At 37.5% G+C, this 27898-nt stretch overlaps 1 protein-coding gene across 6 annotated transcripts in view; it reads right to left on the reverse strand.

Moving 5' to 3' along the window:
* Positions 1–27898, reverse strand: part of LOC145293256 (glycine N-acyltransferase-like protein 3) — a 94509-nt gene that overhangs the window by 38370 nt on the left and 28241 nt on the right. Inside the window, exon 1 of one of the 6 annotated variants that reach the window (XM_080139874.1) lies at positions 22028–22525. The exons of the other annotated variants lie outside the window; for them this stretch is intronic. The gene's annotated coding sequence lies outside the window, so the exon portion shown is untranslated. Of the gene's footprint in view, positions 1–22027; positions 22526–27898 lie in introns of those variants that run through there. 6 annotated transcript variants of the gene reach the window in all.

Here is a 27898-nt window from a genome sequence, read left to right on the forward strand (position 1 = left end):
TTTATTTATTTATTTTTATTTATTTTTTTTTTTTTTTCCAACCAAAACACGCATGCATACATGCACTTAATCATTCAAACATAAGTACACACATTATCTCGAATCTGCCCCCACTGCATGTGTGTATATGTTGTGATATATGCAGGTGTCTATTTTCCGCGATTTTGATGTTATATCTTCCATCTTCCAAACTGACAACTACTTCTACTTGCTAACACAAGAAAAAAACTTCATAGCAAAGTTTAACCCCGCCTTAAACATCTCTCCATAATTATACACATAAATAGGCAAACCACAAAATACACTTACACGCATGCATACTGGGGTAAATGTGCACCCTCACACACGAAACAAAAGAAGCACAATAAAGCATGCGCACACTTTCACGGGTGCGCGTGTCCATATCCGGTACAGTACCATTTCTCTAAACTAAACAAACAATTAGAAATTATACGTATGTGTGTGTATGTGCGCAATATACGCTGTAACTTTACTCATTTTACCGAATTGGTCGATTTGTCCAATATTTTCACTACCTCGGTCCTTTAATTAATTGACTAATTAATTAAATGTGAGACTAACATTTTAATTACTTTTTTAAAATGTGGGCAGCATATCGTACAAAAATTTCGACCAGAACGCCAGGATCCTAAATGTTGGTGGCAACTCCGAACTCCCTATGATAAGGATTTTGCCTAACATCGACAGAGTAACTTTCTTACCCAGTCCAAACATCCTGTTCCGCGCTCCCGACCCGCAGCTTGATTATAACTTGAGTTCCCAACCCTCTTGCTAGCCCTAGCTATGGTTGGCTGGTCTCTATCATCATGATCAACACCGCACGACCTGGGCACTAAGGCTAATATATCGTCCTCCGATATCTCATTAATTTCCTTAGCCCTTTCAGCCGTCATGCTGCGTGTTATTATTTTCCGTTCCATCAACGGGACCCTGTTTTCCTGACTTGGGGATTTCCGTTGATGGCGATAGCTCTGTTGGGGATAATTTTCTTCCTCCCCACTAGAGGATTCCCTATCGATACTACTATCCTCTACCAGTGCTGACAGGGTAGTTTTTCTACAGCCCTCTTGCTCATTGGGGATATTCCATTCCTCCAGTTCTGCTTTTCGGATGTGTTCCCCATGGGCTTTCGTTACTACCCCTGTCAGTTGACTCCTAATCCTATACGAGACTGGCCCCGTCTTTTCTATGACTACATAATATGGAGACCATCTTACGTCTAGCTTTCCCTTTTTCCTATTATTTTTATAATAAACTAAATCACCAACTTGAAAATCGACTGCTTTCGTTTTCTCATTGGCCCTATCTATCATTTTCTTCCTAGCTCTCTTTACATTGTTTCTGACTAATGTAAAGGTCCGATGCATGTCCTGCAGAGCGATCTCATGATCCTCTTCCCCGTAGTAAATTCTACACGGCCTCAGTATGTTGTCTAGCGGCAAGACAACGTCTCTATTATAGAGCAAGTAATAGGGGGAGTACTTCGTTGTTTTGCTGACATGAAACCTTACAGCAGCCAGCATCTGGTTCAAGTACATGTCCCACGAACGGTCATTGTCCCCTATTTTCTTTGCTAGTACGTCATGCATCGTCCTATGGAATCTTTCTATTTTCCCGTTACTTTGCGGGTGGTAAAATGAGGTGGTCACGTGATCAACATTAAGCTCTTCTAACGCCCTTTTTATGATCCCATTGACGTTCTCCGGTCCGTTATCCGTAAGTAACTGCAATGGTGCACCAAATCTCGGAAATTTTTCCTCAATTAAGAGATGCACCACTGTCTCTGCCTTTTTATTAGGCACAGCGAAAGCCTCAGGCCAACCACTATACATGTCGATGAACGTGACTATGTATTGATTGCCTGACAAAGTCCTCGGATAGGGTCCGGAAATATCCAATGCAATCTTAGCAAAAGGAAAAGAAGGCATGTCGGTCTCCTGCATTTGAGATTGCTGCTTCCTCAAATTTCTGGTCTGGCATGGGACGCATTTCCCTATGTGTTCGTTCACCTTCTTGAACAAACCCGGCCAGAAATACTTCTGTTTAATGGCGTGGAACGTTTTCTCCACACCCATATGACCATTCTCATCATGGTATTGCTTCAATACCTTCATCCTCAAATGTGAGGGGATATATAATCTAACTAATGGATCGTCGTCGGGTTGCGATAAATAATATACGATATCATCCATTATGATGTACTTTTTTTCTTCCATCTTGGACGTTTTACCGCTCCTCATCCGTTTCTTTAATTCAACGATCTGACTATCGGCGTCTTGTTCTTTACACATATCCAAACCTGATAGTGTAGGACGCTCGCTTTCTACTGGTGAATCTTCGTCATCCTTATGCGATACAAACTCTCTTGGTTCAAAACGATTCGAGTTTATCGCACTCACCGTGTAATTCCTATCATTTATTTCTACTAGAGGATCGTCTTCATCCTGACTCGCATTTACCGCACGGGATAAGAGATCCGCACAGACGTTATCCTTTCCTTTCAGGTACTGTATGGTGCAATCATGGCCAGCCATACTCAAAGCCCACGTCTGTATTTTTTTTATTCTGTATCGGAGATTTCAGCAAATACTCCAATGGTCTGTGATCCGTGTAGATGGTGAACGTAGCACTGTGCAAGTAGTGATTCAACTTATTTAAGGCATAGTGAATCGCATATGCTTCCTTCTCTATCGTTGACCATCTAGTCTGAGTATCTGACAACTTATGAGATAGAAAATAAATGGGTTTCTCTATCTCCCGACCCTCCTCTGGGTCGTAGACCATTTAAGACAAGGATGCTCCGATCGCATAATCGGAGGCATCTGTGTATAGTCTGTATCCTTTGTTAGTGTCCGGGTATGCCAGTGTCACCATCTCTGCAAGCTTCGATTTCAATCGATTAAAAGCAGACTGACATGCATCGTCCCAACAGAAACGTGCATGCTTCCTAGTTAACTGAATTAACAGCTCGGCGATTACGGAAAAATCCTTGATAAACCGCCTGTAATAGGATGTCATGCCTATAAAGGATCGAACCTGCTTCACAGTGGTCGGGGTCGAAATTGCTTGAATCGCTTTAACTTTGTCCCCATCCGGCTGGATACCTTTCTCACTCACTCGGAATCCCAGATATTGCACTTCCTTGCCGAAAAACTCACACTTCGCCGCCTTTAACCTTAAGTTATACCTACGTAAGCTACCTAGCACCTTTTCTATATGCCTAACATGTTCCTTCTTTGTTTTGGAGAATATTAAAATATCATCCAAATAAGGCACGGCGAATTCTTCCTGTCCCTGTAATACTACGGACATTAGCTCCTGGAACACTCCTGGAGCGTTAGCAAGTCCGAATGGCATTACATTAAATTGGAACAGTCCTCTATGACAGGTGAACGCGGTTTTCTCTTTATCCTTTTCGTTCAACTTTACCTGCCAATACCCTGATTTCAAATCCAACTTTGAGAAGTATTTTGCTGACCCAAGCGAAGCTAGTATATCATCAATTACTGGTAGTGCTCGGGCATACTTCTTTGTTATCTTGTTCAGGGCCCTAAAATCTACACAGAACCTCTTCGTTCTGTCCTTCTTTTTTATTAGTACTATCGGGAAACTCCACGGACTATTTGACCTCTCTATAACCCCTGCCTGTAGCATTTCCTCTAGTGCTATATTAACTTCCTCCCGCTGCTTGAGAGGTGTTCTATAAGGGTTTTTCTTTATGGGATCGTTTTTTCCTGTATCGATCCTCATCTCTACTGTGTCAGTCCGGCCTAAGTATTTATCCTCTGTGACGAATAAATCCGTGTTTCGTCACAGGACTTTATCTACATCTTTCCTAAATTTCTCCGGCACCTTTATGCCATCGAGGTTACTCTTGTTTCCCGACTTCTTTTGTTTATTTGGCTTTGATATCGCCATTACTACTTCTGTTCTACTACCTATCTTATAACCTTTCTTTAATTTTACTGTCTGATTTGTACTATTCATAATTAGTAAGGGAAAGCTTTTCCTACCTTTTATTGTTACTACTATGTTCGCTACTGATACACCACTTAAATCACTTAGGAAGCCCTTATCTATCTGTACTACTTCGTAGTCTAAACCTTGACCGTTTTTCATTCCGGCACGAGCTGTGCACGCATGTAAATGCTGCGGTTTCAGGGTGACATCGTGTCTTAATCTAACTATACTAGAAATATGAGCCTCTTCTTGCAGCGCTATGTACTCGCCGCCTAATCGAATTGCTCCTAAATCAAAGTACATCCTAACACCATTTTGCTTGAGCCGGTCTCGGCCCAATATGACGTTCCTATTTAGGTTTTCCGTCACTACGAAATCATGTCGAATGTACTGGCTTCCTACTTTAATCTGCAAATGCGCCACTCCTTGCACTAAGAGAGGTGACCCGTTTGCAGTCCTTAAATTCATCTCTATTTTCTTTATCTCAGGCTTCTGTCTGAGCCCTTCTAACACGGTACATTTTATTACCGAAATTTCTGCGCCAGTGTCTACTAGTGCTCTATACTTATTTTTCTCTAATTTAATAGGGATGCAATTAGCGGCGCCCATATGTCCTACTATTGTCGTCTGTTCACCCCCCTTCCTCTCGCTGGGCGTTTTGTGAGTGGGGGGTGGCTCGTTTCCCGACTTAGGGAAAGTGCAGTTCCTGGCTATATAGCCTTTTCTGACGTAATTGAAACACTTAATCCCCGGCCAAGGGCTCTCCGTTTCTCTTGTCTTGAAGCCGGGTCCCCTATTAAATCCTCTATAATTCCCATGCCCCCTATCTGGCTCTGGGAATCTCTTTTTCCCTATCGCCTCTACGTTTCTCTGGCGTATACTATAGTTAATTTCCATAGGTTCTTCTTCTCGGACATTGCCTCTTATACGGGTTTGCCACCGTTCCTCGATTAGGGCCTTTTCATAGGCTACTTTGAGGTCCGATGGTTCCTCCCTCATGACAGCGATTTTGACTTCTCTGTCATATAGCCCCTCGATGAAGAAACCTATCACTTGGCTTTTCACTACTACATTGTTCGTATCTAGGCTACCATACAAACATTCAGCCAAGCGCACTAACCGCTGCATGTAGTCCTGCAGAGTTTCGCTCCTACCCTGTCTAATATTTGCCAACTCCCTCATAAATTTGGTAGGATTTGCCTGAACTCCAAAATAATTATCTAAAGCTTGTTTCAAGTCTACACATGCCAAATTCGCATTGTTGGTTAGCAGACTTGAAACAAACTGTCCCACTGGGCCAGCCGTAGTTAATAATGCTAACTGACATTTCTCTTCCTCCGTTTGTCTAATTATTCTACTATACTTATCTATATCACTAAGCCACCTACTGTATTCGTGCGATTGTCGAGAGTCTAAAGTTTTTATTTTCGCTAATAACGCCTCCCCCCTCAGAGAGTTCGAAATGGCCTTCCCTACGTTGTGTAGTTCAGCCCCTAGGATCTGCGCGAAATCTGTAAAAATATTCTGTTCCATCTTCGAAAATTATTTACTCGATACCCTAATTATTATGAGAAAGAATTAAAGAAAAACAAAAAATTTTTTTTTTTTCAACACAACTATTAGAGCTGAGGTTACGAAAAATATTGAAAAAAATCACTGACTTGCCTTTTCCTTGCGTGCGTTTTTCTCTTCGTTTTGGTCTGATTAGTTTTTTGTTGTTTGTGTGGTAACCGTTGTTTTTTTTGTAAGAGTTCTTTCGTGTAATAGTTTTTTTTTTTTCGTGTAAGTGTTCTTTTTTTTTCTTTTTTTTTAAGGTATGAGTGAACCGGTCGTAGGGCACCAATTAGTTTTTATTATATATACCCCAGGTTCGGCTTTTGCATCGCTGATGCAAAACTGGTTTACGGCGCCAAATAGGTTTTGTTATATAGCGCCAGGACCCCTAGGTTGGGAACGGTTGTTGTTAGTTAGTTCCCTGCTGCAACAAAAACCCAGTAGCCATCTCTTATTGATCGTCTAGTTGTTTAATTTTCTGGTTGTTATGGTAACGGCTAAGACGACAGAGTTATTTCCCCCTTGACTGTGCATTTTTCATTTCTCGGCTTCTGTAGCTGTCATACCTGTCAAAATAATGATTCCGGCTAACCAGAATTTGATATGCACACAAAGGTCAGACGTAACTCAGCATAACAAATCAAGACGTAAGACACACTGGCTTTTTATATAAAAATATATTTTATTTTGAAATTATTTTCGTTTTGCACAGAGATTTTCAATAGTTCAAAATTTAACAGTGTGGCTTACTGTTCATTTCATTGATGGAGAGGGGTGTGTGGAAACGTTATACTCTCGACAGTCGCACGTTTCCTATCGGCGTCTCTTTCTTCTTCTTCTTCTTCTTCCTCTTCTCTCTTCTCTCTTCCTTCTTCTTCTTCTGGTTAAACTCCAAAAAATCACCTCTTATATTAGCATGATTTTTCCCATCCACGCAATCTGTCAATCATATTGCTCGATACCGGTGCACGTGTTTCTTGGTCACGTTTTGACAACTTTTCGCTGCCCATGACCTCGAACCATCGTCCGATTTCTCTTCAGCTGACCAACACGTGAATTTATCACTCATGCTAAATTCTATACATTCCAGAGTTACGAGAAATGTCACGTTTCCTTGTTTTGTAAACAAAAAAATCGTCGTCCGATTTCTCTGTTTACGCCGTAAACTTTTTCGTTTTGACTGGTGGACAATCGATTATTCGATGCCCACTCTTTTAAATCTTTTATTAAAGAAGTTTTTTTCTTTTCAGTTATGTATCGGATGGTTCCAGTCATCCATTACATAACACCCTCCATTAACCATTTTTTTTTTTTTTCAATCTTGTTTCATTTGTCGGTCCATCGATATTTCTAAATGTCACAATTTTTTCGATGGATTCCATACAAACACAAAAACAAAATAAAAAATAATGACCAAAACATAACGGGTGTTTAGAGGTGTATGTTGAGCAAAGAAAAAAAAACGTGGTAGAAGGAAGGCAGGTTCGAACCCGTACTGTGAAGGAAGAAAAGAACGGAGAAAAAACGTGACATCTTTGCTGTTACGACTACCGCCAAACCGGAAGTGACGTAGGTTTAAATTAAGGCTAAACAATCGAAAAGAGGGGGATGACTTTCGAAATATTGGCGAAAAAAGCGACCCCTCCCAGTAGAAAAGTGCCCAGTTGAGGGTGAAGAAATTAATGTTTTAAGCCAATTTTTCGGTATTTGTCGTCTGAAGGGTCGAGCTTCAAAACGATACTAATCTTCTAAAAATCCGTCGTCTCTATCGAAAGTTTTAGGCAGACATGCAAACAGACATACATTTATGTATTGGTAGCTCAAATTTTCGACTCAAACCGATTAAATAGCTTGCCCTATCTCTGAATACCCTTTATGTAAAATTTCAAATGTTTAAACCAGAAATTGTCTGAGTAATTTGGTAGAGACTGCAGAGATCAATATTTTTTAACTTTGACCCCTATTATGAGCCCTTAACATTTATTATTTTTGGGTTCAAATCAAGTTATTAAGTTAAATCCATGTCCAAGGAATCTATATCTAAAATTTCAAGTGTTTAGACCCAAAATTGGCGGAGGAGTTTGGTAGAGTTCTCAAAGGTCAAATCATTAAACTTTGACCCCTTAACAGCCAAATTTCTGGCCGAAACCGGATTGCAAAGATTTCCCCAGATCTCAGTACCCTGTATATCAAATTTCGAGTCTGTAGACTAAAAATTGACAGAGTTATTGCATAGGGAAATGCACACAGACACACAGGCACACAGACACGTTCACTTTTATAGATATATAGATATATCTATAAAAGTGAAAGTGTCTGTCTGTGTGTCTGTCTGTGTACATTTCCCTACACAATAACTCTGTCAATTTTCAGTCTACAGGCTCGAAATTTTGATATAAATTTTTTCGATCTCCACACAGCATTATCATTTACTATGGCGTAAGAGAATGAAGGTTGTTTGCTTTCTATAAATGTCTGTAGTAAGAATTCTTTTCTTACTACAGTTTATCTCAAACCAACTTCCGGCAGTTTTCATATGGATTGGCACTTGTTTGTTCCTACCTCTAGGAAAAAAGGGCTTATTAAGACATTAGTATATAGAGCCCTTAGAATTTGTTCTGACAAACTCAAACACGAATTGAATACTATCAAAGACATTTTCATTCGTAATGGTTATCCGAAAAATTTAATTGATAATATTATTAATAATTAAGTAGAAAAATACAATTTCCTGAATCTGTCCAAGTGTTGTGTTTATTTGAAACTACCATTGATCGAAATTGCTGGTCAGTCTTTGGGCGTATTATTAAGTATGTAACAAAATTTTTTCTGTCTGTCGTATTACAGTTTTTTTTTTTTTGGCATAAGATCTATATACTCCAGGTCACAACGGATGGTTTACCCCACATTATTCAAAGTAATGTTATTTATGAATTTAATTGTCAGTGTGTTGCTGGCTATGTGGGTCGAACCTCCTTAAACTTGCAGACATGCATAAATCAACATACTGGCAGAATTTAGACTAGGCAAGCCAGCTCGTTTGTGTTCCTCTTTTGTTTTGGAATCTGCCATTGACCAACATCTAATTGAAAATCCAGCTTTTGCCAATGTCTATAAAATTGATTGTTTCAGAATACTGTACTGGGTTGACTCAAAATTATTTAAAGAGTTTGGAGTCACTTACAATTTTTTCATACAAGCCGTCGCTTTGCCGACAGAATGAATTTATTAAATCATTAGACTTGCTTGAAGATATATTTTAATCGTTCTCACACTCCCCTACATCTCAACTGTACATATATTTTATATTAATGTGTACTTCACAGGAATTTCAATTCTTCTTTTCTCTCTTTTTTCTTTTTTTACTCATATATCTCTGAGTATTTGCATTTAGTGATAATTTAACCTAATTTAATTCGTTTTTTTTTTTTGCATCTTTTGATATCCAACGATAAACGCCTGATGAGTTTGTTGGTGAAAGGCGCCTGTAGGGTTTGTTCGTATATTATTTTCAAAGCACTGTATTGATTTTGTATCGTTAAAAAGTTATTTTTAAAAGTTATATATGAATATATATTATATATATATACTAGCGGGGCAACCTGGCGCTGCTCAGGCTCATATAAACAATGATGAAATTTAATTTGATTTTGAATATATTTATTATTGTTAGGAGAGAGGAATTTGTAATATTTGTGATTCTCGTTTTCAAATACTACTACTGCTATTATTATTATTATTATTATTATTATTATTGACTAAAGTACTCTTTTCAACAAGAAATGTAGCTTATGAACATCATTTCTGCCACATTCACTCGTGATAATAAAATGCTATATCGCATTGATGAGCAACACCATCACAATTGCTACATCTAAAAAGGAAGCTGTTCATATTATTCTCCCTAATCATTTAGTCCTAACACCGCTACCAGTTGAGACCAGGACTAATTCTTCATTTTCTAACGTTACTATGATTACACCACCCTGGGTTTTCTATGTATATTTACTGGTTTAAAATAAAACACTATAAAACTTCCAGAAACGATTTTCAAACAGTAAAAATTACAAAAAGTTCTCAACTGTATCTTAAGTTTATCAAGAAAACCTTTAAAAATAATCTCATTATGAGACTATAATTAAAATATCAATATACAATAATACACATAAATATTGATAATAATTCTGAGTAATAATAATAAAAGAATATGAAATAATAACATATACACAGATGTATAGGTAGATTAATGGTCTTTATGACACAATATATATATGAATATTTTTATCTATATATATATATATGGGTGTATATATATTACTGTAGATATCCAAGCATACTAAAAGCTAAAATTGCCATCATTTAACAAGCTTTAATATTTTAACTTATTAAAATACAAATTAGAATAAAATTGAAATACAAATTAATAATTGATTTAATTAAACCAGTAAATATACATAGAAAATCAATAACTTCACTAAGACGAACAAATATCTTGTATGTGATATTTGTGTGTTTTTCCGTGTACATTTATATATATAAGTTTGTCTGCTCATATATAGGCTTATAGTATTTGTACTCGTTTTTATGTATGTGTGTGTATATGTACACACACACACATACACACACACACATATATATATATATATATACATATATATGTGCATAAAGAAACAAAATAAAAGACAAAATTAATAATATTTAATAAACTTAAATATTCCCAACTATTAAAATATAAATTAAATAAATTAAACATCCAATCTGATACAAATAAGAAAAGGTTCAACGTTAATTTCAAAACAATAGACGTAAATAAAAAATAAGAAGAAATAAAAATTAAATAAAAATTGAAATTTTATTGACTGACTAGTTGACCAAAGTTAGTTGAACTTTTTCAATAGCTGAAACACCTCTAAATGACCTGAATTGGACCTTCACTATCGCCCCATCGATAGCCGTGACAACCGTGTTTACTCAGCTTCCATTTCTCTCTCCCCTACTGTTTTCACTCACACCCTCCATATTATTATATTACTCCCTCCTCCTTACTACTTCCCGCAACCTTAAACTACCCTTTCAACTCTCCCTTTTTAACCCCTCCCCCTTCTTTTAACAGAAACTAAATCTTCTGAATCAATTTAAACCCATAAGAACTTTAATTTTTGCCCATTGCCAGTCATGGCAAATTTTATCTCCTCAAAATTTGCAAAGGGCTGGAACCTTTTTAATTTTTGTACCTTAATTTTTCTTGCCTGATGATATCTAATATGATTGAAACGGTCTGCACATCGTAGCAAGATATGACTGTATTTACATTAAAAAAAATCAATATATATATATATACATATATATATATATATTGTGCCGATACGTCCCGGTTGAAAAATCCCAAAAGGGAATTTGTCCCCGGAACACACCATAAAATAAAAAATGTGTGAGTGTGCCGGCCATAGAATTATCACGACCAAGTAGCACTTTACCTAGATTCTGGACAGTAATTCCGTCGTGGAATGTTCTTATGAGATTCACGGTTGACGAAATACGAGGCAATAAATAACGGAACAACACAGTCATATATATATATTATACGCATGTCATTTATTGTGCATTAAAATTCAACAGCAAAGGCAAAATATTCAAAGAAAATAATAATAAAAGAAAACATGCAGATAGCGTCCAACGGGTCAAAAAGCAAAAGCGGGGAGGGGGGCAACGGTAAAGTAAACTCTTCAAATAAACATATCCTCTTCTCTTTCCTTCCTTTTTTATCTTCTTTTTAGTCATATGAGGCTGTGGAAATTATTCAAAATAAGAAAAAACAAATCAGTCCAACGAGTCGACATTTATGAAGTATGGGGGTGGGGTGACGATATTGAACAATACTTAGCTGTGAGGACATGCATTCAACCGATGGTTAGGTATCTGATAAATGTCAATGTTCTGATTTTGAAGTGTGGGGCAGTCCCACTTCGCTGGCGTGTGATTCGATGTCCTTCGAGGTTCGTTTATCCACTTGACTTCCCTTATTTTTCATTTACGTTTTTTTCTCAACCACCGAGGTTGGGACGTCTCATTCCCACATATTTGAGCCAAGGTGCATTCATAGTTTTGATGTATTCCCTTTTCGGCTCCAGGAATAAGACTCAGTTGAGAGGGTCGCCATTTCACCGTATAAATTACATTGCTGATGTTCATCGCGTCTTCTTGTCCTCCCCACTCAGGGATGTATCCCATTCCAATATCTCTGAGCCAAGGTATATTTGCATTCTTTGACATATTCCCTTTTTGGTTCAAGGAATGAGATTAAAGTTGAGTGAACTTCCAATTTGCCGGGCGAATCATGTTGGCTGTCGTCAGTCGCATTTTTATTGTCAACATTTGTTTGGCAATGTGATCAGTTCCATTTCTTCAGACTGACTCTCCTGTTTCTTTTTCGCGCGTAATTCCTGCTAAAAATCTTTCTCTTCCCCTTTTTCCTGCACGCTGCTTCGTTTGGGGTGGAGGTAGGGTTTCTCGTCATGGCCTTGACAAATGTCTTGACGAATGACTTGGTGGGAGGGAGATGTGAGAAGAGGATGGGAATGGGGTGTCTAACTCACTTCCTTTCATGGGTATACACGTGGATATTTCGTTGTTGAAGTCTCGATAGCAATGGGAAATAATTTACGTGACTCAAATAAGAATTCATTCCTGAAAAATATCGTTCAATCACGAAACCCTACGCATTTTGTCGTCGGATAAAAAAAACTAATTTATTGAATTGCAACATATCTTTCTTTTCATTTTGAACTGCTTCATTGGGTACATTCTCAACTTGAAATGATTTATGTGTCTCAAATAGGAATCAATTCCGATTGGTTGTAATGAAAAGACTAACAAAAATTAATGTTCAAAGTATCAAAATTTAATCAAGTATACATAAGCGGCCAATTGATTTGTCATATGGAGCACACTAAAATCAAAAGATACACATAAAGTTATGAACAGTGCATAGAGCTCGAGCAAAGCTAGGCTGAACTGCTAGTATAATATATATATAATATACTATACCACAATTAAAATTCAAATATGAGCTGGTAAAACTATAGAGAAATAAAGGCGAAGCAAATGAGGTATAGGTTGTTTAAACAGTTACATTTAATTTAGCTTAAATTTGCAGTTTGTTAAAAAATTACAAGTATGGACTTTCTTTTGGTTGCACTGTATATAAACATATATAATATATATGTAATATGTATATAATACATACACTTAAAAAATATATATATATATATATATATATATTGTAGAAAAAAATTTCCCACAAGATAGTAAACTAAGTAAGATAATTAATAAAAACACTGTTAAGCTATCCTTCTCAACGTCTTCTAACTTAACAAGTACCATAATTGGGTCAAATAACACAAAATTAAACAAATTTTTGAAAAACAGATAGAACAGAAAATGAATCTAACAATGTAAAAGAATGTAACTGCCAAGACCCTAATGAATGTCCAATGTGGGGGAAACTGTTTAACTTCAAACATAGTATACAAATGTGAAGTTATAACAAATAATAAAACTAAAGTATATCTGGGGAGCACCGGAACTTGCTTTAAGGACAGATATCGTAATCATCTAGCATTGTTTAAAAATGAAACTGAGAAAGAAAAGAACACCAAAAATAACGAAATCAACAACAATGTAAATAAAAATGAAAACAACGGTAGAAAGTATCATAACAATATTGACAACCACAACTACTATAACGAAAATAGAAACAGAACCAATAGTAATAGCGAAAACAACGGGAAAAAAACAAAGAAAAACTCAACCATTTTAGCAGTATGGATTAAGGAACTAAAGGGAAATAAACTGAATATAAATTAAGATGGTCAATAATTGATAAGGGGGGAAAATATAAACCTAGCAAATCGAAAAGATGCAACTTATGTATATTAGAATCTTACCATTTACTAATAGCAAAAGAAAAATTATTAAACAAAAGACTAGATGTAATCCACGGGTGTTTGCACAGAAACAAATATTTGATTTCACGCACTAGAGCAGATTAGGAAAAACAAAATGCAAGGGAGATAATTCTAGATTTAAAAAAATGATACCATGAGAGTGACCTCCCCTGCATCGGGTAATATAATACGAATTCAAGCAAAAAAAAAACAATATTAAAATAAACACGCATAAATATAGGAATAAAATTATGTAAAATTATATGATAATTGGGAAAAAACAAATAGGAAAAACAGGGAAAATTAAAACAAAAATAAATAATTAATTATTATTAAAAAATAGAAATACGAAAGTACGGGTTCAAATGGAAAACTATCTTTACATAACACCAAAAGATGGAGAAAGTGAGGAAGCATGGCTGTATAAATCTTTTTACCCGAATACGATGTCCAGCATGTTAAAAATATACCATTTGTTGTAAAAATCTAATGGATAAACATCTGAAGAAGTTGGTGAGGAAAAGATATTTTTACGGAAACATAAATCGTAAAATTGCTAACTCATTAATGAAAAACGACTGTAATGGAAAAATCCAGGAAATAAACGAAGGTTATAAAAAAAAAAAACGTGAGTCTTTGAATTTTCAACAAAATTTTACACTATATATATATATATATATATATATATATATATATAATTAGTTGTTGTTTTTTTAAAGAAAGCCAGCAGAGTGTTCAATTATAAGGAAAATCCGAAAATAAGAGCGTATTTATATATATTATTTTGTCTACAGAAAGTTTTTTACATGAGACAAGTCATTGGTACCGTCGGTTTCAAACCCGATGATTAGGACCGTTTTAGATACCCATATCAAGAGGACCGTTTTAGATACGCATATCAAGCTCTCGTCAGCCAACACTCATCTGTGAGATGAGTATTTGCTGACGAGAGCTTGATATGGGTATCTAAAATGGTCCTAATCATCGGGTTTGAAATCGACGGTACCAATGACTTGTCTCATCTAAAAACTTTCTGTAAACAAAATAATATATATATATATATATATATATATATATATATATATATATATATATATATAGAGAGAGAGAGAGAGAGAGAGAGAGAGAGAGAGAGAGAGAGATGGCCGAGCTGAAGAGTAAATTATCTGTTACTGTCTATCCATCAGTTTAGCTAATTATCTGTGTATCTATCTATCTATGTATCTGTTTATCTATCGATGTATCTATCTATCTAATTGGCGAAGTAAACAAGACATAAAACTATGCTTTGATAAGTTTATCAAAACATGTCAAACCTTGTCAAACTCGGAAAGGTATCCGAGCAGATGTCTGGAAGTTCACGTATCCCATGTTACATGTTCCGGTTTAACATGCATAGTGTTGAGTGTTGAGTTGGATATTGGAACGTCTTTGTCCAACATATTCCAGATCTATCCAAGGATAGATGACATTCTCAGATTGGCCAAAAGACAGAGAGGCCAACAACACAGTTTAAAAGGTATGCCATAATTACACGTTTGACACACAAACATCAACATGTAGATGAGCTGTAAAATAGAATGTCACGTATATATATATATATATATATATATATATATATATATATATATATATATATATATGTATAGATAGATAGATAGATAGATAAGACAACATATGGTCCAAATAGTGAAGAACCACAGACGTTCAGTTAGGCCACGTATACACTCAAGCACACGACGATACCACACCATGCAAATACGTATACGAGGGGTGTGCAATAAGTAATGCCCCTGACCCACTTCCCATAGCAGTAGAACAACGAAACTTGGCACAGTTATTAGTCTTTCTCTACATAGGAACCACCCAGAGTTATACATTTCTCCCATTGTTTGATGCAGCTCTGGAGACCATTTTTGTAGAACACCCCAGGTTGGTCCTCCAACCACGATGTGACTTCAGAAATCAAGCTGCATCATCTGGGAAACACTTTCCTTTCAAAAACAACTTCATGGCTGGGAAGAGGTGGAAGTCAGAGGGTGCAAGGTCAGGAGAGTAGGGAGGATGAGGGAGGATTTCATAACCACACGCCCGTGCTTCTGATCTGGTGACAAGCGAGTTATGAACCAGAGCGTTGTCCTGCAGGAGGAGGGTACCTTTGCTGATCTTGCCCCGCCTCTTGATTTTGATAGCTTCCCTTAATTTCCTCAAAAGTGAAGCATAATAGGCTCCTGTAATTGTGGTACTCTTTGCCAGGAAATCTGTCATCACCACCCCGTCCTAGTCCCAGAAGACTGTGAGCATGACCTTGCCAGCGGAGGGCTGCACCCTTGCCTTCTTTGGAGGTGGTCAGTCCAAGTGCTTCCACTGCATTGACTGGGATTTAGTCTCTGGATCATAGTGATGGACCCAGGTTTCATCCTGTGTCATCAGTCTTTTGAAAAACTTTTACTCATCTTCTTGGCACATCTCCAAATTCATCCTCAAGCACTCGACGCGTTCTCGCTTCTGGAATGGTGTGAGCAACCTGGGAATCCATCTGGCAGACACCTTATACATATGAAAATGGTCATGAATGATAGTTTCCACAGACCCTGTACTAATCTTGACATCTTGGGCTATTTAGTGAATAGTAATGCGCCGATCTTCCAAAATGGCAGCCTCAACTTGACGGACAGATGCCTCATCAGCGGCAGAAGGGAGGCGACCAGATCTGGGAGCTGTTTCCACAGACTTCCGGCAATGTTTGAATTCACGATGCCAGCGTTTTACAAGGTCATATGATGGGGCATTATCACCATAAGTTTCTTTCATTTCATCAAAAGTCTTCTGTGGTGTGTGTCTTTTCAAATACAAAAATCGGATCACTGCTCGACATTCAACAGCCTCCATTTCACACCTGACTCAATTCAAACACCCGTAAAACAGAAACCACAATTATTTCAGAGCTGTAATTTGCCACATAACCCGTAGAGATATAAATCATTGCACATGCAAAATTTCAGCTAGATCAGACAACTGGAAGTGGGTCAGGAGCATTACTTACTGCACACCCCTCGTATATACGCGTGATTGTATGTACAGGTGTGTTTAGTTAGTAAAGAATATACAGATAATATATAAACCCCACAATGTAATATGTTCATGTTTTAGTATAACGACAATGTACAGCGATTTGGTACCCCACAACGTAACACACACACACACACACACACATACGCACACACACACACACACATACGCACACATTAGCACTTTTCAGAAATCGTTTGAAATTTGAGATGTTATCAGACATTTAATAAAGTCAAATACATTTTTTCTTTTAAAAAAATTAATTACTTAAAAGAAATAAATTAGCAAGCTTTCAACCATACAAGATTTTCCTCAAGCTTTTTTTTTTTTTTTGTTAATCATTTTTATTCTGAGAAATATAAATATCTCTTAAGAGAGAGAAAGAGAGGAGGAAATATAAAAGTACTTGAATTCTCTCATGTCAATGACATATCTTTCTATTAAAAACTCACTTGTGTTCATAATTTTCTAGTGTATCCTGTTTTGAATAACTGTAATATCCTATTTCTTTAAATCACGTTTTACACATGAAGCAATTAACATGACTTGCAGATTCTTGTTTGCTGACCACAATTGATTCCTATAATATTTATAACACACTATAACGTAGGTCTTACCTAAAATACACACATTATCTAAATGAGTCTTGTGTTTGCATGGGATCTTGGATATTTGGACTAACACATGTTTTGGTCAATTATTTTTTCAAAGAAGGAATTCGGAGCTAATTCATGAAATAAGTAAAATAAAAATTTAATTCATTTAAAATATGGAATTAAGTGAAGTTGTCAGCCATCATTAACGATAACCTGAAGGCTTTCTTACGAGTCTTCTTGGGCCACATTATCAGCCCTGAAGGTATATCTTCCTTACCTGAAAAGATGAAGGCTTTACAAGACCTTCAATTTCATTTCACTAAGGCACTTTCTCTGTTGGTTGAACTGTGTAGATCTTCTGTCTCCTCTTTCTGTTACGTAACAGGAAGAAGAAAAATGGGAAGATTTCCTTGAAAACTTTTAATAAAGTGAAGCAGAAACTCATCATAAGGTTGTCTTTGACACCTTACACAGTTTAACACACTCTGGACTCAAAGCCACAGTGAAGCTGATTACAGCTAGATTTTTCTGGCCAAATGTCAGGCATGATATTACTGTATTTCCTGCCAAAAGTCAAAGATGAACAAGCATATCCGTGCATCTCTTGGAACATTCAGCACTCCAGATGCTCGATTCATATTGATCTGTTTGGACTATGGCCGGTCAATCATGGATTTACTTATCTCCTGACCTGTATAGACCGTTTCACAGAGTGGCCTGAAGCCATTCCCCTAAATGACATTTTGACTGAATCTTTAGCGCAAGCCCTTATATCAGGCTAGACATTGCATTACGGAGTGCCCACAACCATTACCACTGACAGTGGTGTATGGTTTGAATCTCAACTATTCAAGGAACTTTCCAGGATTTTAGGGATCAAATGTATTCCCACAACAAGCTGTCACTCTGCTTCTAATGGGATGATAGAACATTTTCATTGCCACTTAAAAACAGCATTACGTGCTTATTCCAATCAACAGTGATGAAGGGAATATATACATGCAATTCTGAATTTTTTAGATGAGATGTGAATGCTTGTGTTCTGTTGATCAATTGAACTATTATTCTCACCTTGAGTGTTATTAGCACAACGTTTCGGTCGCTGCAACCTGCGACCTTCTTTGGGTGTTGAAAACATGCTTCTTTTTCTCTTCCCTTAATAGAGAAAAAGAAGCATGTTTTCAACATCCGAAGAAGGTCGTAGGCTGTAGTGACTGAAACGTTGTGCTAATAACACCCAAAATGCGAATAATAGTCCGATTAATCAACATTACACAAGCATATAGACCTGTTTCTATGTTGGCTATCACACAACTATCAAAGAGGACCTGGGATACTCTCCAACCAAACTTTTTCGCAGAAAATAAATATTTTGCCCCCTAAAATATAAACATTTTTCGCAACATCTTTAATTCATCAACAAGGAGCACAACTGTTTACTGAAAAATTATAAACAACAGGATGCAGTGACTTAGTTTACAAAACATTGTAGTCTACATTGCACTGTAGAGAATATACTGTTGATTTTATAAAAATATTTTATATCTATAATGGCTTACATTAAAGTTTAAAATTCAAAAGTCAAGTTTAATGCTCTAATTATTCTCTAAACAGAAACATTTATTTTGAACGCATCCTTGTAATATCAAAGAACCTACTGTTGATTTTATACGTCTAGCCTTTTGGCTTGTGTGGTGATAAAAGTTCTCAAATGCACTTGTGATGTTAAACTGTGTAAGGTGTTATTGCCTGTTCCTTCTTTCATTGGATTATTTCGATTATCGATATTTATCAAAGACATTCCAATACAAAACCAGTCTTAGAACACCGCTAGACACATAAAGTACCTTCATGTAAAATTTCATAAAAATCAGCGCAGGCGTTTTCATAAAAAACGAACCATATATATATATATATATATATATATATATATATATATATATATATATATATATATAATAAAAATTACAATAAGTTTACCAAGGTAATCAAAATGGTAAACTTAAAATATATTATAAATATTAAAGAGTTAATATTTACAAGTAAAATAAACTCAGCCAGATGTAAAAGCTCAATAAAACCGAAAAGGAAATAGAGCTTATAATATGAACAAATGATTAATAAAACATGTTAAAAGACATCTTGAAAAAGAGTTAAAAACATATTTAATTTTAAAAAAGGAAACACAAGATAAGTGGATAGTCCTTAATCCGCGTTTTGTTTCCTTTTTTAAAATTAAATGTTTTTAACATGTTTTATTAATCATTTGTTCATATTATATATATATATATATATATATATATATATATATATATATATATATATATATATATATGTCATCCACATACAGTATTGTTTCGTTGTATCACAACTTGTAGGGGACTAGGATATATAAATACCCCAATCCCGTTACAAAAGAATAATGAAACGAATGGGAATTGAAGGAAACAAAGACTCAAGTAATGGATAAGATAAACGTCGTTTATTTGCTGTTGAAAGAAATGAACATTTTAGTTATAACATGTCCGCGCGTATGTAACCAATGTCCGTTGCAGGACTGGTGTTGTAGCAAGAAAAGGAAATGTGTTTTCATCTCAAGTTTGGGTCATTATTGTTTGTTTGCGCGTGGGAATTGAAGTGAGTGTTGTAGTGGAAATGAGAATCCAGCGTGTATGCAAGGAAGAGGATATTAGAGTTGTCATCAGTTAGTAGTCAGCTACGCGAAGGTGTTCTTAGTGGCCAGTAGTAGATGGAGAGAGAAAGAGGGAGAATGTATACATACAGTCATTAGCTCGTGCCCCATACATAGTAGGAAGTGGGCGTGAGATGCGCGTGCGCGTGCGCCGAAACGGCGGCGGCTTGTTCGCCCAACCTCTCTAGTTGAGAGTTGGTCCTAAAAAGAGGATTAGAAACAGCTTGTCTCCATGTTTTATACTCGCTACTGGAGTGTCTTTTGCGCATGTGTATTTCCTTAGAAAGCGGAAGTGACGTCGTCCATGTGTGTGTTCGTGTTCGTGTGTGTGAGTACATGTGTATACGTAAGCGTGTGTGTATATATACGTGAATGTGAGTGTATGTACGCGGACGTGAATATGTGTACATGTGTGGACGTGGACGCGTATGTTTGTGTGCGCGTATGTATATGACAGCTTGAAATATGAATGTGTGTTTTGTGTGAGACTTGGAAAGGGCTCGTACAAACTCATCAGTGCGGCTAGACATACACTTTTCTCCAGCCAAGGAACGAACCTACAACCGTCGCATTGACAGTCGGCTGCTCTCAGGCTACGAATCAGTGCCGTAAATATTTCTCCTAAATCCACACTCGCCCGTCGAAACAGTAAAATATATATATATATATATATATATATATATATATATATATATATATATATATATATGTATATATATATATTAAACCCCAGGGATAAGGCATTAAAATTAGTAATAATATACAGCAAATAACATTATAAATAACACCGTAAGGGGCAAATACCGTAACCAGGGTCCGGAAAAAACATCATATTTCACATCGTAAGCTGGAAAAAACCCTATCCTTGGGCCACCCAACCCACCGTATCCCGGGATTCTACAGTATATATATATATATATATATATATATATATATATATATATATATATATATATATATATATATATATAAGGGGAGGGGTTTAAATGATTTTCTATTCATGTATTCATGTATTAAAGTGGGATTCACTTCGCATAATAAAATCCTTGTAAAATTAACACTGTAACGAAAATCCCGAATTTCTACGTGCGAATATCAAAAGCGAAACGGATTCTACTCACAACGGAAAATTCATTTTCGTTTCTGCGAATTTAAAAATTCCAATTAATCAGACGGTACTCTTGCTCTTTACGGCCGTGCTGATAAAGTTATTTTTTTTTTTTTTTTTTAGTAATCCATTCTTAACATGAGGAGAAAAAATTAAATTTAACTTATAAATCTTATCTAAAAATAGAACGGTTCGTAAACTGTAGAAATACTAACCGAAGGACCAAAATAAATATAAAGGTATTTCAGAGTTGACCGACTACAATATGGTAGCCTTCAAGTCCAATGTAAACAAGTTCTTGTTGAGCCGCCCCCGCCCCCTTAAATAATCAAATTCTACCCAATTTACACCAGTGACCTTACATTCATTCCCTTATCATCGAGTGGCCATCGGGCCTTGATAAATGGTGACTTCCTTGGAAAAAAAAAAAAAAAAAAATAAGGTATTTGAACATCTTTTCGTAAATTACGCCGGAGAAGCTGTAGAAGTAGCTCAAACAAAGTCACCAGATTAATACGGATGGCCTAAAGAGTAATAATCTGAACTTCGTCAGAAGTAAATTTTTAGAAATTAAAATATATAGATAAATATGTTCCACATCAGAAAGCATGTTTTCTATACTAATAATTAATTTTAATCCTGCAGAAGGTTTTAATTGAATAGATGTAACCGTTTCAAATGACCTCGCAACGTGTAGTTTGAGGCCAATTTCGAAATAAAAATTAGTTTATTTAAAAATTATTAAGAATATGAACTTTTTCAACCTTTTCGAAAATTTATTAGTCGGAGCTTACTTAATTTTTTAGTTAGTAGATACAAAAATTATCAATTATTAAAAAAATAAAAAAAATAGTATCAATGTGAACTTTCCGTATATCATATAAACTATCGTTAGTTATATTTATTTTGCGCAGTCGAATGAATGAAAGTGTTTGTTTATTTTTCGTTTGTTTGCTTTTATATTGTTTATATAGTTTGATATGTAAATAATAATAATTAATGATTGTTAACGTAGACAAAACATGCATATATCCATAGTGAAACAAATATTCTTAAAAAATATATATTGAAAGCTTACCTTTTTTTTTCTTTTTTAACAATACGACGACGCGCGAGGAAGGTTCAAAATGCGGCAATGTCCGTAGTAAAAACCATAAATATTAGTACATCAAAAAACTAAAAATGTTCTCAATTAAATTCTCCAATCTTTAAGAAATTAATTAACTTTCATTTATTTTTCCAAAATAGAAAGGGATTGTTTATATAACGGAACTACTTTATAAAAAAAAAAAAAATGAAAGAAAGAAAGAAGGAAAGAAAGAAATACGCATGTCGCATCTCAAACAAGAAAGAAGAGAGAGGTAAAGTGTTCGAATCTAATTGCCTTTCCATGGTCTTAAAGTTAAACACAAGGTCAGTGAGATTGACCTGTCCTTACAGTAAAGGCTCGTCGGAAAGCTAATGACCTGAATTATGTAGTGGGAGTGGGCTATGTGACATTTGCCTTTAAGGTCGCGCATTATTGTTTCAAAAAGTGGGAGATTACTTTTCTGTTTTAATTTAACGTGAAATGAGCCCCTACTTTATGGCCACCTTATAATAATCATTCAAAAGTGAATCATTATATTCCGATACCCATGTTAAACTGAATTGTATTTCACATCTGGAGACACCATTTATGACAAAATGATCCTTAGGTGTTATTCCTATTTACTTGCCTCCCCACGAGGGCAGATTTAGAAACAAGATCGGTTTTTAATATGGGGGAAAACCCAGCTTCCCAAAAAGGGGCACACTGGATAGGAACAAAAATAAAAATTGCCTCAGTTATGAAGGATTTCTCCTCCATTGACTGACAAGAGAAAAGGTGAAGTGAAATATCAGAAGAGATACTATACTTTGCGTTATATATTTTTTTATTTTCCAGAATGTACAAAAAAAGAAAAACCAAAAATTTGGCACAAGGCTACTCAAAAGGGGGGGGGGAGGTATCTGTGGTCATCCTCGTTACTGTACTTTGGCTTGTCTATGTTGATCCTAGTTAAATTTATTATTCACTACAATACTTCAAGCACACCGGTTTTTGTTCTACATAAGATTCTCAAAATCATATCGTGTGTGTGTGTTTTCTATAATGGATATATCGCACCTGTCCGCTTAAATGTAGTTATGTATGTATGTATGTATGTATGTACGTATGTATGTATGTATGTATGTATGTATGTATGTATGTATGTATGTATGTATGCCTATGTATGTATGTATGTATGTATGCCTATGCCTATGTCAGGTCATGTCATGTGCTACTGGTACCATGTAACCCAGTACTACCTGCCTCATGGTCGGGTCACTGGCGACTAAACTGGTTCCCCCACCAGACTTGTTTGGTGAGGAGGGCGGCTAGTCTCCCTGAAGGATTAAAAACAAGACCTTCCAAAGGGCGAATGAACTCTTTTCTGGGTCAACGGCCAACTAGCACCGTGTATATTTGTGTGTGTGTATATGTGTATTGGGGTGGAGAGGGCTCCCGTAAGCCGTGGTGAAGGCAACCTTTCTAGGAGAAGCAAATCTCTGATTTAAAAAAACCATAAAGCGGAAGACCTTTACCCGCATAAAGCTGGTCTGCAGTTTAATTTGTTGCTGGCTATCTTGCTTTTGCTTGTTGCTGGATCTCAACATTTTGAACCGAGAGAGAGACTTAGCTGTTGTACAAAGCTAAGACTGTAACATCATATTTGTATAGATACTCCCTCAGCCTGTCTGAGGGAGTGGCACTCGTCTGACAAGACGTTGCAATCATCATGTATGCCTAAAACTTTCGCCAGGGCGACGGATTTTCACGAGATCAGTATCGTTTTGAAGCTCGGTCCTTCGGACGACAAATATTGAAAAATTGGCTAAAAACATTAATTCCTTCACCCTCAACTAGGCACTTTTCTACAGATAGGGGTCGCTTTTTTCGCCGATATTTTCAAAAGTCATCCCCTCTTTTCGATTGACTAGCCTTAATTTAAACCTTCATCACTTCCAGTTTGGTGCTGGACGCAACAGCGAAGACGTCATGTTCCTCCCTACTTTTTTTTCTCCTTTGTGGTACGGGTTCGAGTCTGCCTGCCTGCCTGCCTGCTACCACTTTTTTTTTTTTTTTGCTCAACACACATCTCCAAGCACCCAGGCTAGTTATATATATAAACAAACAATAAAATACATTGGTAAACATAGAATTATATAAAACGTCGTTTTGTTGTATTGCATTGATTTAGCTCCTTGCCAAAATGCCAAGAATATTTTAGTATTGCATAAATGTTAAAGACTGCAAATAAAACAGTCACTGATGTGATTACAGACTTGAGAAATCAGATCATAAAAGAAGAGTTTATCCTGAACTTTTTCACATCCACTTATCCAACAGTGTCCTATTCATTCTTTAAGTGTGACCAAACCAACAAAGTCTGTTCTGCACATATCTCCGTATACTATCCAGATTTAATCTTCTCTCTGAGGTCATTATTACTAAGCCTGTCTCATATTACACATCCATCGTATCTTTCTCTATAATTTCTCTTCATGAAACGCATGTCCTCAATCCGTTATCATTTCTAAACGGCAACAGAAGCCTTAATAAGCGATGACTTGTTAGTAAATGTACTAAAAATAAAAACATGCACTACGTATACACATCTGATAGACAGCAGTATGGTAACCCTTTGCTGTTTAAATATTTATTTAAGAAGAAAAATCACAAATTTTACAAAATTTTAGGGTTAAAATTATATAAAACAGGCAACTAATTCTTTTTAAATGTGGCATGAGGCCAGAAAGGGTGTGGGGGGGAAGATGGGTGTCGGGGGTCGTCCACTTGTCTATTCCCTATCACTAGTTGCAATCACCACAATACCGCATTCACTCTAGGAGTTGGATCTACTTAAAGCCCCAGATGACAATATTTACAAGTTTTTTTTGTTTTTTTTTTAACAATAAAATTATATACAATGACTTTTTTTTTTTTTTTTTTTTAATATAATGACTTTATATTTACAATGCAATAATGACAAAATGGAAATTGTGATGTGTATGATATATGTGGATGAAATTGTGATGTGTATGATATATGCGGATGATGGGCGGGGATAATGAGAGCCTTAAAAACACCCCAAAATAAAGAAAAATAACAGTAATAAAAACAAAGGAGCACTTCCTAAGAGGGAGTGGGCACAGCTACGGACAAAATAAAGGGGGGGGAGGGATATTCGGTGACCTCCAAGAAAAATAACATCGGGACGGGTTTGGACTAAAATAAATTAATCAGGACTGGGCTTCTTTGGAGGTATCCTAACACCTAAAAATAAAAATTGGGGACATGGAACTCATTTATACCAACTAGCTAAAGGACTGATCCACTACGGGATTATCTTGATCTGGTCTGGGGGGTTGCTTTTACGGTCGGCGTGTGCCATGCCTACGCAGGGAACACGTACTCAAGCCTGTTTTGTACAAACACACATAAACTAGCGGTGTGAATCCACCTCCTACTAAACTGTGAGCGAGATAACCTCCTTCTATCGCATCTGATTTTGATTTTAAGTTGGTGTTTAAAATACAAAATCAGATCCCGATGAGAAGGCGGCTCCCCCCCCACGCCCTATCTCTATGCGTGAAACCCACACTACCAGTCTAGCTACGGCCAAGGTCGCTAGGAACACCATTCGTTCCTCCCTAGGCCACAAGGGATCTGCGTTGTAGACAATGGATGCTAAATCCAGGATCGTCACCTGATCGGGGATGATGCGAGCCGTGACCTCACTGACATACTCCCAGAATTCACGGAGCTTGGAACAATATAAAAAGCATGTTCTACGGTTTCTAAGCTATCCTCCTCGCACCGTGGACAAAAGGGACTAAATACCATACCAATTCTAAACAGTATGTCATTGAGGGGTAGAGCGTTTCTAACCAATCGCCAGGTCAGGGAAAATTCGGAATTGTTAAGGTATCCCCGGCCTGGCGCCCAATTCCATAGAGAGCGAACCTCCCCCTCCAACAGCTGCAGCCGCTCCCCAAGCGGGTCCGAAGCGGTCCCCACCACTAATCCCCGATATAATGCCCTTCTAGGCTGTGCAAGGTCCAAGGACCCTGGCATCGCTCTAAGCGCATTTCGGCATTCGTTGAAGAATCTTGATTGCCCTCTCGGCCTTCTTTGGCATTCAATTAAATGATTGGGGATAAGGTCGGGAAAAGCTGCACCGACCGCGGGACCCCAATCAGACTCCTCAATCAGAGTTCTACCCAGCAACGCCAACCTTTCAGCATTTTTGTGGCTAGCCAGGTCAGGCATCCCCAGGCCCCCATCTTCAAGACGTTGAGTGCAGACCTGTCTACGGACAAGCGGCCGTTGCTCATTCCACAACAGTAAGAAGAGCGCACGCGTTAAGGCCGCCATGCGGACCGCAGGCAGAGGAAGTACAGCCAATCGGTAAAGGATCAGCGGAAACACGTAAGTGGCGCACGCCTCCGCCCTACCTTTAAGGGACAATCCCCTTCGAAGCCAAACCCTCACAGATGCTTCAACCTTGGTCTGTACCTCCGACTAGTTCTTATCTAGACATAGACCGGGTCCAAACCAAACACCCAGAATACGGACCGGGCTATCCGTCCAGACAAATGCGCCAGGCCAAGCATTCGAGCCCCGCCAAGCGGCCAACTTCAGGCCAACGGATTTGCTGAGATTGACTACGGCCCCTGTAACTTCTTCATAACGCTTGAGAGCCTTAATCACCGTAATAATATCAACGACGCTCGAAACAAATACGGTGACATCATCGGCAAACGCGGAAACCCTGGCTCGTGCACCACCAGGAAGAGCAATTCCGCGCAGGGCCGGTCCAGCCACCCTAGTCCTCATTTTCCTAAGGAATGGTTCCAGCGCGAGGACATACAGCAAGGGCAACAACGGACACCTCTGTCGCACTGACCGAGAAACCGCGAACAGCGCCGACCGCACCCCGTTGATCTGCACAACTGCCGTCGGCCGAGCGTACAAAATGGAAATCCATCTGCAGAAGCCGAATCCAAATCCGGCGGTCTCTAAAACAGCCATCAGGAAATGATGATCCACCCTATCAAACGCCTTGGACTGATCCAAATTAATCAGCGCGGCTTCAGTGTCGTCTTCTAAATTTTCTATGACTGTACGTATCAAATGCAAATTATTTTGAATTGATCTTCCCTTCACAGCGTAATTCTGATCCGGTTCGACCAAGTCAGCGATAACAATCTGCAAACGATTTGCCAGCACTCGGGCCAGGATTTTTAAATCCATATTCAACAACGTGATTGGCCTAAAATCATCTATCCCCCCCAACATGTGTGTCGTTCTTCTTCAGAAGTGTGACCACTCCTTTGGTAACCTGACTCGGGATAGATCCCGTGTCAAACCAGTGGTTAAACACACCCGTCAGAATCAGAACAAACATGTGCGACATCCTCAAGTAAAGTTCGTAGGGTAGTCCATCAAGTCCTGGTGATCTGTTATAGGCGACCTGCTTCATAGCAGCTACAACCTCACACTCTGTAACCCGACCATCGCAACCAGCCGCTCGGGCCGCCTCCAGGCAGGGCGAGCCAGCCAAATAGTTGCCAAACTCCTGGACGCGGAGCCTGGACAGCTGCGCAATAAGATCTTCAAAGTGCACTCGAAACCGCTCGCAAATCCCCCGAGCCGACACTAAGAAGTCCCCTTCCGGGCTCTGAATTTTACGAATGTAGTTATCCGATTTGCGCCCGAGCGAATAGACTCGTTCGGCTTTGTCAACATTCACAGCTTCGTGATTGTTGTTTAGTAATCGCCGAAAATCTTTGAACTGATCTCACTTCTAACTGTTACAATTACACTAGCGCTTCTGAACAACTTCAACAGTATATATCAATATACTTTGTCCGCATCAGAGTT

Source organism: Euprymna scolopes, chromosome 1, assembly GCF_053919585.1.
Source record: "Euprymna scolopes isolate OS-2025 chromosome 1, ASM5391958v1, whole genome shotgun sequence".
Taxonomy (NCBI): Eukaryota; Metazoa; Mollusca; class Cephalopoda; order Sepiida; family Sepiolidae; genus Euprymna; species Euprymna scolopes.